The following is a 13,144-nucleotide window of genomic DNA, read 5'->3' as shown; positions in this document are numbered from 1 at the left end:
CTAGGGATTTCGAGCTGCTGACCAGCCATTTGGGGGTCCCTCTTGCGCCTGGGAAGACGGAAGGTCTGGCGCAAGTGTTAACATTTTTAGAGATCGAACTTGACACCATAGCAGGGCAATCCAGGCTCCCAGCATACAAGGTTCAGGACCATGCACGCTATATCCAGGCAGCCATAGGTCAGGAGAAGGTCACTCTTGGTTTCTTGCAAAGCCTCTTGGGTAAGCTGAACTTCACCGCCAGGATAATACCAGCTGGGAGGGTCTTTGCACGTAGTAACGCCAGGGCAATGGCGAAGGTCAACAGGAAGCATCCCCTAGTTAGGCTAAGCAAGGGGATGAAGGAAGACCTGACCATGTGGGCGAGCTTCTTGGAAAGCTTTAATGGCTGTGTTTTATGGGGGCGCCTTGGGCGGGGACTCCTGAACTTGCCTTGTTCACGGATGCGTCTAGTAGAGAGGGCTTCGGGGTCATCTTGGACACAGAGTGGTGCGCGCAGAGACAGCCCAATGTGTGCCACAGGAAGAAGATAACGGCCAACATTAGGGTCCTGGAATTGTTTCCAATAGTGGTGGCTTTCCACCTTTGGCCCTCTGTTCTGGCGGCACGAAGGGTCCTTTTCTGGTCCGACAACCTGGCGGTGATGCAGGCCATCCATTTGCAGTCTGCGTCCTGCCCGCTTGTCTTGTATCTTCTGAGGGAGCTGGTGAGGGTGTGCCTAGTTAACAACATTGAGTGTTGGCGGGACATATCCAAGGGGTGCAGAACACAGTGGCTGATGCTCTTTCTCGCTTTCAGTGGCACAGGTTCCTGGAGAAGTAGCCGAGAGCGAGGGAGGAGATGACCCTTTTTCCAGCACACCTATGGTTCCTACTGAATCTGAAAGGCGCTTGAGGGGGCTTGGCGAGCTAGCCTTAGCACCCAGGACCATCAAGCGGTACAGAGCGTGTGGAAAAGTTCTGCACAGTAACCGGCGCATGGGAAGAAGGAAGGCCTTCCCTGGGGAGCAGGACTTCATTTTGTGGGCCAAGGACCAGGGGAAGAGTCAACTGTGGATTGCGGGACACTTGTCAGCGATCAGCCACCATGCTAGATTAGGGGGGCAGGTAGATCCCACTAAGTCTTTCTTGATCCGGGCGGCACTCAAAGGCTGGACCAGGAGTGAGCCACGAGCACCTGACAACAGGTCAGCCATTGATTTCGAGACGCTACAAGGGATGCTAGATTGGGTAGACAGGGCGACCCACTCTGCTTTTGAGAGCAGCCCTCTTCTCGGCCACCTTTAGCCTGGCCTTCTTTGGGGCATTTAGAATGGGGGAACTGGTAGCTGGGTCAAAGCAGGACACGTCTGGGGTGGCGTTGAACAAGCAGGATGCTGTGTTGGCAGGTGAGGCCCTCACCGTAAGGCCACGTAGATCTAAAACGGACCAGGCGGGGAAAAGGAGAGTGATCGTGCTGAACAAACCAGAGATGGGCAAGTATTGTCCAGTGCGCCTACTCTCGTCTTACCTGTCCTAATGAAGGCCCCGCTTTAAGGTTATACGGATACCTAGCTCTACGTTTGGGGTCGAAACATCGACAGCCTATCCCCCTACCAGCTTGCGCACTTAAACTGAAGATATCTGCATAAGCGCATGGAGCATGGTTTCGCCTGATATATTATGAATATTGGTTGTTCCTTTTGTTTCAGCTGGCTCGACCTTGAAGCCAGAACTGACTACTCAAAAACTTTGATCTGAGGACTAGCACTCTCCCCGGTGTAAGTGACGGGTGTACATCTGTGCGGTGTAGGTGGCTCCCTATGGTGTCCGCGAAATCACTATCCCAAATGTCCCTTTGTATGATTTATGAAGCCGGCATAGAGGGAACTGCTCTAGACTGGATCGCGTCCTACCTTCGAAACAGAACTAATGTAATCCATACCCCACCTTTCTCGTCCAAACTGTACTCCACAAAAGCAGTGGTCCCTTAAGGTTCTATCATCTTGCCACACTTATTCATCAATGCTCAAAATACAATCGTCGTCACCATCACCCTCCCCGTTTTGGGTTCCAATTCATACACAACACATTTCACTGAGGAGCTGCTTGGTACCCGTCTGCAGACTTTGCCAAAATGTCCAACCACCCCGCAAAAGGAACATTTTACAGAGAATGCTGGGCAACGTTTGTCATTGGCCATGTGCTTGTGGCTGCTACACCTGTAGCAATAACCCTTCTTTTCTGGAAGAGGTCTGGTAGGCCCTGTTGCATTCCTTGTGGGCCATCTGCTGTTTCTGTATCCAACCTTGGGGGCAGGTCTGTCACCGGAACCTTTTGTGTTGCTCACTTTACATACTGCGGGTTTACTTTCAGTTTCCTTCTTCGCTGCTACCGCACATCGTTTGGACAGTTCGGTTTTGTTGACGATCAATATGATCTCATGAAGTGACGCTTCCCCACTCACCCACAGCTTGTCTTAGACATTGGTGTTGGTGGTGTGCATTATTATTTGATCACGCACAAAATCAACATGAAGGTGACCTAATTTGCAGTTGACAGCCATAGTCTTCCACTGTCTCTGAGTCACTTTGTTTCCGTCGGAAGAAATTGTATCTGTCTATGGCCTTGCAAATCACTGGCTGGTAGTGATTGTCTAGATCTTCTAACGCGTGTTGGAACACTTCTTCATCCGTTGCGCCCCTCGGTTTCTTTGCCATGTTCTCGTATACTCTCAACTCTACCAGACCTAGATTGTGTAGTAGTATTTTCTTTCTGCTTTTGCTGGAGAACGCTTCCTCTCTTTCATCTTCCAGGGCCGATAAGTAGTTGAGGAAGTACCCCTTCCGTTCAGCCCACTTCATGGCTGGCTCACCTGGTTTCAGAAGGAAAGGCACTGGGTTGGTGAGTGAGAAGGTTTGGGTGCACATCGTGATGGGCTGGAATGCACTTGCAGGAAAATATCAGCAACTGGGGCATGCGTTGGTAACTGCTTAAGACAGCGATGGCAGGACCAGTAGAGTGATGCCTGGATTCTGTGCCCAACTGCAAGGACAGGTTGTTGATGGCATCACAGGATCGCTGGGCGTATGTACATCCCCAGTAGGCATTGCGTGGAAGGTGGCCGCGTGCAATGAGGCCAGTGTGCATGGCACTATGATGCCTTGCGCAGGACACGCTGCGGGAGTATACGGCGTAGGGGTCAGGAAACAGGCCAATATGGTAGGCTTCGCTGTGCAGGACGTTGTACCAACTGTATAGGCCACTGGAATAGTGTTAGGCACCCTCATGTGCATGCCCGTACATGGCACGTGATGTGGTCACCGGCAGCTGTTTAATTTGAGGTCTCAGAGATGTGATACTGTAGGTGGTGCAAGGTGTGAGGAGCGCGCTCAGGCAGTCGCGCTAATGGCATACCTCACACTTGCTGGCTAGGAAGGCCAGTCACTGGACACCTCTGGAGGGGTGGCTGGGCAACGTGTACACGGGAGTTTTAATGGCGCCACTCTCCCTCTCCAGACTGTAGATGCGATGCGCGCTCCCCGCCGTGAATGCGGTTCTGTGAGGCGCATAGCGTCAGCAGGCAGGTGCAGCGGGGTCTGTTTTCCACTCGTTGCCAGTCTGTAATGTCGGGTCTTTCACCCGGAATAAGGCACGGACACAGAAGGTGCGGAATCAGCTGGTTTATTTTTGAGAGGGAGAAGCAGGGTGCTTCCCGTTTTGTACCCCAGTACAAGTGAGCGCGATGAGCGCGATGAGCGTGCTATCCCGTCAGGCACCACGCGGGTCACGTGGTTGCCTGACTACTAGACTGCGACACCACAATATCAAGGCTACTCATAGTGAAAATCCTTTTGAAGCAGGAGAGATGGGGGCATATGTAGTGGACTTCAGACAGGTTTACTATCAGATGCTACATGAGAGTGGGAACACCCAGGTACAGGGCTCAATTTTGTTGGTTGGCTGAGCAGGGCAGGGGTGAGGGTGCAGTGACCCCTCAGGGAGCAGTAGCAAGGGGACATTCTGGAACCAGATTATTCTGCAGGGGACACCACTACACAGGCTGGATTAGTGGATTCAGGGGTGGGGGAGCGGACCCATTCTAGGGTGTCCCGCCTGCAGTGGCAGAAGCCAAATTGATTTGGAGTGAGGAAGAGGAGACTGACCAGGTGGACAATGCATGTTGTCATGCAGTGGGTGATGTGGTTAGGCCCCTCCCTTGAAGGTTTTCGGTAGATCAGGTTTCGGGGGTACATAGCAGAAGTCGGGCAGAGGCAAGACGGAGGGTCTCAGCTATGGGCCACAGTCACGTGTGGGTCTTAGTGCACATGCCAGGCCTCGGGTAGTGCCAGCAGAAGGGCGCAGGGTCCGGGGTATAGTTCAGGGCTTGGGTAAGTTAAAGGGTTTACAGTCCTGGGTTGTACCAGCATACTGGGCCAGTCTTATCTTCCATAGGCTGTCGCTGTACCAGTGGTAGCAGGTTCAGGATAACTCAGTACAGTTCATTCGCACAGATGAGAAGAGGAGGGTTAGCTGGAGTGTGGTGGTGGATGACAAGAAGGTCTGGTGTAGCATCAGCTGTGCAATTGGCAGGAGGGTGGAGTGCAACCCCGACGGTCATGTTCACCGAAAGAGTCATTCAGCATCAGCAGACAGGCTGGGAGGGCAGGGCACAGCCCCCCAGCATAAGTGTGTTCAAAATGTGGTGGGGCACCATGATGTAAGCATGCTAGATTACAAGGATGAGAGCCTAGAGGAAGGTTAAGGGCATGAAGAGGATTCGGTGCAGCGGGTAGAGTGGGATGGGTTGCTGCATTCAGGGTGGGGGGAGCAACTAATCAATGTGGCCATGGTATTTTGCAGGGTGCCGGTTTCCGGCACCCTTAAGGTAGAAGTGGTGGAACCATGCAGAGAGACGAAGTGGCGAGAAAGCTGGCTTAAGAGTGGGCACCGACTTTAATGCCAGGTAAGCAACGTGGGGCAGTTTGAACACTGCATAGAATGGGTATCAATAGGTGTAGAGGCTAAGGAACCTCCAGTCAGCCGGGAGGCCCGCTTGAGCAAAGGACTTTACGTTAAGGACACAGGCGTAGGTAGAGACGAATACATTATGAGTGCAAGTGGTTCAGTGGGGTGGACAACAATCAGGAAGTGCAAGGCAGCACATGGTCGACAGAGCCCGGTAAGGAACAGCCGGGTCCTTATGTGAAAGGGACAGACAAGTCAGTAGGAGCAGACATGGACGCAAATCAGGATAGCAAGGTATAACCAGGGGGTGAAGCCAGACAAGCTGGAGAGTAAAGAGTTAAAATAAAGAAACTGCCTTACATGGGGACGTCGAAGGCCTTGTGTAGGAAAGTAGGATCTGCGTTTTTTGGTTACCCCCACTTTTTGCTTCATGCAATATTGTTTTTGACTAGTCTGACTGAGATCCCACTAATGAGGACCCCAGACTATCTGCTTTCTCCCTAAATTGTTATGCCATGTACTTAGGTACACTCCAGATTGGATACTGGGGTACCCTTGCCAGTCTCTAGTATGTGGTATCCATGTACCCGGGGCATAGGTACTCCAGATGCCCTCCATGGGCTGAAGCATGTATTATACCACCGATGAGAGGCCATACAAAATGGAACTACAGGCCTGCCATTGCAGTCTGTGTAAGATGGCGCATGCACCTCTTTCTTTAGCTTTAGGTTTCCTATATCTAAGTGTCACTGCACTTAAAACCTATAAGTCACCCCAATAGCAGGCCTTATCAATCCTGAAGGCAGGGTGATTGGTTCTAAGTGAGAGGGTACCCCTGCATGAGCCACACACCCCTGCAGCCTACGGAGTCCATTCACCCAGGTTGTCAGTGTATCAGCCATTTACGACATGTAGAGTGGTATTATGAGACTGCGTGATGACCAACTCTAAAACCGCTGAAAGTAGCCCTATTGTGTTTGGTATCAAACATTGTGAAATCATACCCCCCACACCAGTAACTGGTGAGGGTGGTTTGATTCCACCCCTCAGAAACGAGCTTTGTGAGGTCCCTGGTGTTCCCAGTACCAGCCATCTAGTCCCGGGCAGCCCAAAATGGTTGCTGCCCACCAAAGACACATTTATGCCCTTCTGCTGCTGAGCCAAGCTCGAGAAGGCCAAGGCAGAACATTAGGGAAGTGTGACCACCTCCCAGACAGGATTTAGTGTATTAGGACTGGGTGGGTGCACTTGCCAGCGACCGAAAGTCTGCATGAGGGGCACATTTGGTGTCTCTGTGCATAGCCCAGTTCAAAAGTTCAAAACAGTGCTAGGAGCTGTTGGCTCCTTCTCTGGCGTGAAACTGGACAAAGGACATGGGAGTAACCTCCCCACTGTCCTGAACCTCCCCTGGGAGGGTCCCCTGAATCTATTCAACCCTCACCCTTGGGTAAAAAAGGGCTTACCTGGCTGTAGGACTCTAGTTCGACATAGACAAGATTCTGAACCAGAAACCACTGAACTTCGACCGTCTGAACACCCTGGACTTCGTTTGGGCCCGACTTTGTCTCCCTCACAGTCTGAAGCATCGTCTGTGCCCCTGCACCATAAAGGCTCCGTGCAGGACCTGTGGAGCATCATGGACAACTGAAGATATCTCCCTTGGAGTGAAGGAGTCACTCTCCTGCAACTGCAGGCACTACATAACAATTGACCAGTCTGCTGCTCCTGAACTCCTACGGACTCCGAAGGCTCCAGCAACAGGAGGTGGGTTTCCAAGTCCCTTGAGGTCCAAGCTGCCCTCTTACCAAGTTTGAGGTCAGAATCCCTCGTGAGGGCTGCAATACCTGTACCCCTGTGCACTGTGTACTTTTGCAAGTGCATATGCTTGTTGGTGTTTCCAAAACAAGTGCACTGGGCTCCGAGTAGCCCCAACCTTTGGCATCATTTCCACCAAAGAACTGCGGCCTCCTTACACCGAGTGCTCTGTGGGCTGCTGCTTTGTGAAACTACTTGAGGTCCCCTTGTGACTCCTGTGCCTCCGACCTGTGGGGCCTCTTGAGGATCAACACAGCTTTTCTTGGGCTCTCCTAGTTACTCCAGGCCTGCCATGACCCCTCTGTGTTGGTGAGTCTCCTGGACCTTGCTAATCCGAACCATAACCTTTCTTGACCTTCTTCAGGGGTTGCCGCTGCCAAGGCTTGTGGGTGCTCCAGTCGGACACTGACCCCTCAGCACTCGACGTCCTTTGTAGGACAGTTCGTTTCCCACTCCTGGTCATCCTTGACGTCTCCTGGTCCATGTGGCTGCAGAGTTAAGAACCCCCTCTTTGCACATGAAGCACCAGAAATCAATGGGCATTCGTCTGCCGAGCCCCTGGTCACTCCTGAGTGACGCAGACTCTGTCCCCTCTGCTTTCAGGTACTCTTTTATTTTTTCAAAATTTTTATTGAGCAGAGTTCATAATACATTATATACTTGAAAAGCAATTTAAAAACAATTAGACAGCTTCTTAATTTAAGCAGCAACAAGTTAACATTTTTATAGCAGCAATGAGAAAAAAACAATTTCCTGATACACCTGTAGTGGATGATCAATAAAGTGCAAATGCAATCGGACCTATATACATTCAATATATAAAGTGCCTAGTGCAAGGTATAAATTTGTAAACAGCTGATCCTGAAGTTAGTCACAAAGCTAGACTTACATTCATTCCTTGTATAAATTGCAAACATGCAAAGTGCAAATTCATGAAAAGCTCAATCAGCTTAATCCTATAATCATTCATGAAGTGAAGTGCAAAGTGCCATTTATCTTTAGAAATAGTAGCAAAAAAACAACAACAACAAATAATTCCTTTTACACTTAAAGTACAATATGACTAAAGCACTGGTGCTCTATTATTGACCACTTCCTTCATAGCTGCTAACGAGCACTTGGCCTAAATAAAACTAATACCCAACAGGAATACAATTTAATAACAAATTTGAATATATCATAGTAAAAAACTGCTACATTAGTTTGCCACTTCCAGTATTATGATCCCCCCTTAATCTTCTCTAGATCATTAAAAAACTTCCAATTTTTAAAAAAATGTTTAATGGCTCCTACCCTCCCCACATAGGCTTTCTCAAATTTTCGGGTCCTTTTCATTTTGTTAAACCATTTCCGATGGGAAGGGGCCGCACTGGATTTCCAATTTTGTAGAATTAGGGAGCGAGCTACCGAACTTGCGATACATATAAAAGCTTTTTCGGGCTCAGAGTAAATTATATCCCCTCTACTTCGGCCTCAAACAGAATTTTTTTTCCGATTGCTTGCTCTATATCTAAAAAAAACTGTCTCCCAGAAAATCCTCAAACCTGGACAAGAGAAAAAAGTGTGGTGCCACCCGCCTTCCTCATCTGTTTGGCATCGGAAACACGTGTTTTCTACTCCCGGGAATCTTTTACTTATAAAACCCTTTATAGATAGCCGCACATAGTGATGTACTTCCTAGGTTGCATACAGTCTCCCGTTCCTTTTGAGACAGCCTACATCCAGTCTCCCGGGTTATTTTCTCTAGGTGATTGTTTATAACTGGGGCTTGTCCAGATTAATGCAGCAGCCTATACCCGGTTCATACCCCTTTTATATTTACCCCATAAAGGGCTACCACCATAAAATCGGGGGAATCCAGTATACCACTATATTTTTTCAGAAAAGAGACAAAGCGTAAGTATTCCAAAAAGGTCGGCTTCAGATGGCTCTCTGTCCTTACCAATACTTCCTGCCAGGAGATCGGCCTATTTTGTATTATAAAATACCTTAACTCAGATAATCTACAACCTTCCCAGATATTTATGTGCCTTGCTTGTAACTGGAGACCAAGACTGGCACATTCTCTGATTTTTAAATATTGAAGACCTAATGACCTTGTTTTTGTATCAAAGGACTTGAATCTAAAAAGATAGTCTTTTAAAATGTTATATCGTGTGTTTTTTGGAAGTTTGGAATTTTTCTTTCAGGTAATCTTTATCAAGAATCCACCTTTGGATTCCAACAGACACGTTCCTTCTTTGCTGCAGTGGCTCTTCTTTGAAGTCATCTACTCAGTTAGGCAGCGGTTTCCGACACCACTTCGACCCTATACACCGGCTTCCCTGGGATAGGTAACTCTGGTACTATGGTATCCACAGGCGGGGTGGCTCTCCAACCTCCTAGGTTTCACAGGGTTTCTTCGAAGTCCACTAAGAAGGGTCCTTAAACTTTAAAACTGCAACTCGACTCTCACATAGAATTGTACGGAACATGCAGTTGTGTTCCCACACTGCACCAGTCCTCCTTGGGGTCCCTACTTACTCACCTTGGGTGGTTCCTTGGGGTCCCAGCGATTCTACATCCTCTAGACACTGTCTTGACTCGGGTCGGGGTTCTTATACCACTATTTTAGTATATGGTTTGGTCACCCCCTGGAGCCCACTGTGTATTAGTGCTACTTACGATTCTTTCTGTGCTACAGTATTGTGTGCTTTGCGTTTCTCTGCACGTAGCAGATACTGTGGAGTATTTAGAGTGTGTTTTAATAATAACTACATATTTCTATAACTACTGTGTGGTTCTTTCATTTAACTAATTCAATAAGGTTGCATTCTGGTAAAACAAGCTGCATAACATTCCTTCAAGACTAAGCCTGAAGGCTGCTCTCCATGGCTACCACTTGGATAGCTTTCTAAGGTTATCTTTGACCTCTTAAATCACCATAAGGGTAGTTTGGACTTGTACAGGGTACCCACTTTAACTAGTGGACCACATATACCAGGCCAACTTCTCACACCTTGGCGCCTAGTAGCAGCCACTAAAGAGAATATATGAAAGGAAGAATATGTAGAAATAATGAAGCTACTACACAGGGAGCTAAGATCAAAAGAAGGATCAAAAGAAGAAGAATTTGAGCTGTCCAAGCACCCAAAGGTGCCGGTCATCACTGAGAATTATACAGCAGCATACCTTATATATGCTAGCACATACTGCAAAAAATTCTCTGAGACATTGATCACACTTTTCAAGTACATGGATGTCATTAGAAAGGCACAAATAAACTATGGTGGCTACGCATGGGTCCAGTATGATGAGGAGTTCAGGGCCCGTATGGCAATTGACCCAGAGGCTTAATGGGGAGAAATTGATATGCACCTTTGGTAACATGCAATGGGGCTTGCAAAGTTTAGTAAAACCAGTTTTACGGCTAGTGGGCTGCCGATTGTATTGGCCTTTCAAGGTGCCCCACCCAGGGAGGGGTGGGGGGAGCAGGTTGAGGCCAGGCTAGCCAATTGGGAGTTTGCTGGGATTTCAATAAGGGGAGCTGCATGAGTGAATATTGTAAATTCCAACATGAATACTCCAAGTGCGCAGGTAGGCATGCATTGGTTAAGTGCTTTGGGGTGGGGGGGTCACGCCAGCTATTCAGCAGGGCAAGGACAACAGTTCGGATACAGCGGGCACAGACAGGGAGTTGCAGATCAGGGAAGGGTAGACAGGGACATGCAGGGAAGGGCTAGTATGCCCATTAAATTGGACAGTTTGAGATTTTGGCATTATGAGAGCCAGGATGACGCTAGGATTTTATTGCAAGGGTTTACTTGGGGGTTTAGACTAAGGTACGAGGGCCCACGGTTGAAGGCTGGGCAGATAATTTGAAGTCAGCTAACAAACACAAGCAGGCAGTGAGGGATAAGCTGCTCAAAGAAATCCAAGAGGGTAGGATGGTAGGGCCTTTTGAGGAAAGGCCAATGGATGAATTGATTGGGTCCCACATTGAGGTGGTGCCCAAGAAAGAACTGGGCCAGTTTAGGCGGATTCAGCACCTCTCATGGCCTGAGGGCCAGTCTGTGAATGACTTCATAACTGAAGAACAGGTTTCTGTCACTTACTCATCTGTCGATGTGGCGTTATCTTTGGTGGAGAAAGTAGGACAGAGGGCGCTTGAGGCAAAGAGCGACATTAAGTCCGCCTTCCGTTTGTTGCCAGTACACCTTGTCGACTTTCAGCTGCTGGGGATTCAGTCTGAGGGCAAATGGTCTTTAGACAAAGCACTACCCATGGGCTGCTCCATATCATGTGCATTGTTTGAGTGCTTCAGCACCTTTTTGCAACGGCTGTTCATACGTTGCACAGGACACAAGCACAACACATTACTTAGATTACTTATTATTCGTGGGGTACCCAGGTTTCAAGGACTGTCAATGTTTGCTGTCAAGTTTCCAGGAGCTCATGGAGGACCTCAGGGTACCCTTGGAGCCAGTAAAGACAGTGGTTCCCTCTACGGTTATGTAATTTCTCTGAATCTAAATTGATTCAAGGGTAAAGGAGGCCAGATTGCCAGAGGATAAGAAAAGAACCATGCAGTGGCTACTGGATGCGATGTTGTCAAAAGCAAAAGTCACAGTGAAAGAGGTGCAAGTCCTGTTGGAAAATTTGAATTTTGCATGCAGGGTGGCAAGAGCAGGCAGGACTTTCTTTGGGGTCTGCCGTTGCTGCACCATTATGTGAAGTTGTCAGCTGGGGTAAGGCTGACTTGAGGATGTTGTGAGTTTTTCACGACTGTTTTAACGGGGTTCCCTTAGTAACTTTGACAGAGGTGTATTGGGACGCACAGGTGTTTTTAGCTGCTTCAGGAGGTTTTGAATTTGCCCTGTATTGGCAGGGTCGCTGATGCGCGGAGGAATGGCCGCAATCATGGAAACAGAGCAGCAGCAGCATTGCATTTTTGGGACAGTCGGCAAGGGATGCACAACTATTGAAGTTGTTGAGGATCTTTGTGTGGAATGGCTTACAACTTAACATTGTATTCAGAGCCCAACATATGCCAGGTGTGGACAACAACATTGCTGATGCTTTGTCTCGTTCACAGTGGGAGAGATTCCATGGACTGGTCACGGAGGCGAACAGAGTCAGGACTAGAATGCCTCAAGATCTATGGACATTAGGAGAAAAAGGATGCTTCAATTGGTAGAGGATTTGCTAGCAGTATCTACGAGAACAGCATATTCTTAGGCTTGGGCTGAGTTCCTAGCAGAGGGGGGTGCAAAGCAGGACAGATTAATGGTAAGGGTGAAGGACGTTGTGCACATCATGACATTGATTGAAAATTGCCAGTCCAGAGTGACAATTTCGGGGAAGTTAGTGGGTATCGCATTTATGGGTAAGCTGTGGTAGGCTATGCTCCTTCAACGGGCGACCTCTGCAAGAGAATTATGGAAGGGTGGACCAGTGAGAGGGGTCAGTTGGGTTCTTGGAGGAGGCTTTTGATCTTGGGCATCTTATGTGAAGTGCACAAGGTCCTGCCGGGAATTCGCAGCATGGACAGTGAGACGGTGTTGTTTTCCACATTTATGATGTGGATATTTCTTGGTGCATTTCAGGTGTCTGAGCTTCTGGAGGGTAAGCAGAGCTGGGGGATACTCTGGGAAGAGGTTAGTGGGTGCGAGGAAGGGTTAAGGGGTTGATTTTACAAGTCCAAAACTCATCAAAGGGGTCTGGGCAAGAGTGTTCTGCTACATGTTTACCCTGGTGCCAAGTTTTGCCCAGTCCGATGGGGGTTCGCTCTTAAACCTCGGTCTGTTCAGAGTGGGGGGAGAGGGTCTTTCAATGCTTAGATGGTAAGCCAGTGTCCGCATTTCAGCTGTTGGTAATGCTGTTTAAGGCTCTGGCACTCATTGGCATGGATGCAAATGGTTTTGGTACACTTTTTTTATGGATCGGTACGGCTACGGAGGCTGGTCGTCAGGGCTAAAGTCAGGAAATGATAATGGGTTTGGGAAGATGTTCATCGAACTGTTTTCAGTGTTATATTGGGGGAGGGGAGTTGTTGAGATAGGTTCACGTTGTCAACTTTTGATTCTATTTTTCAGGTTCTGTTCCCAGTCCCTTTGTGTTGGGGTTGAATACCTGGATTGTGGGACAATCCTTCGGAAAGTGGGTGGAGTGGCAGGACAAGTCTGTTATACACGGAAGGAATTTGGGATTTAATGTTGGCATCTACACTATCGCTTGGCACAGGAAAGGGGCCAAAAGATGGAGAGAATTAATATCATGTTTGAATAGACCACGGGTACTCAAAGTACGGCCCGCGGGCCACCAGCGGCCTGGCAAGCCTTTCTTGGCGGCCCGCGGACGTTAGAGACATCGTACCTGTGTTCTTTTTTCTTTTTTTTAAGTGTTAG

The sequence above is a fragment of the Lissotriton vulgaris genome, chromosome 12 (genome assembly GCF_964263255.1).
Source record: "Lissotriton vulgaris chromosome 12, aLisVul1.2, whole genome shotgun sequence".
Classification (NCBI taxonomy): domain Eukaryota; kingdom Metazoa; phylum Chordata; class Amphibia; order Caudata; family Salamandridae; genus Lissotriton; species Lissotriton vulgaris.
The sequence above is the reverse complement of the archived record's forward strand: the minus strand, read 5'-3'. Positions refer to the sequence as shown.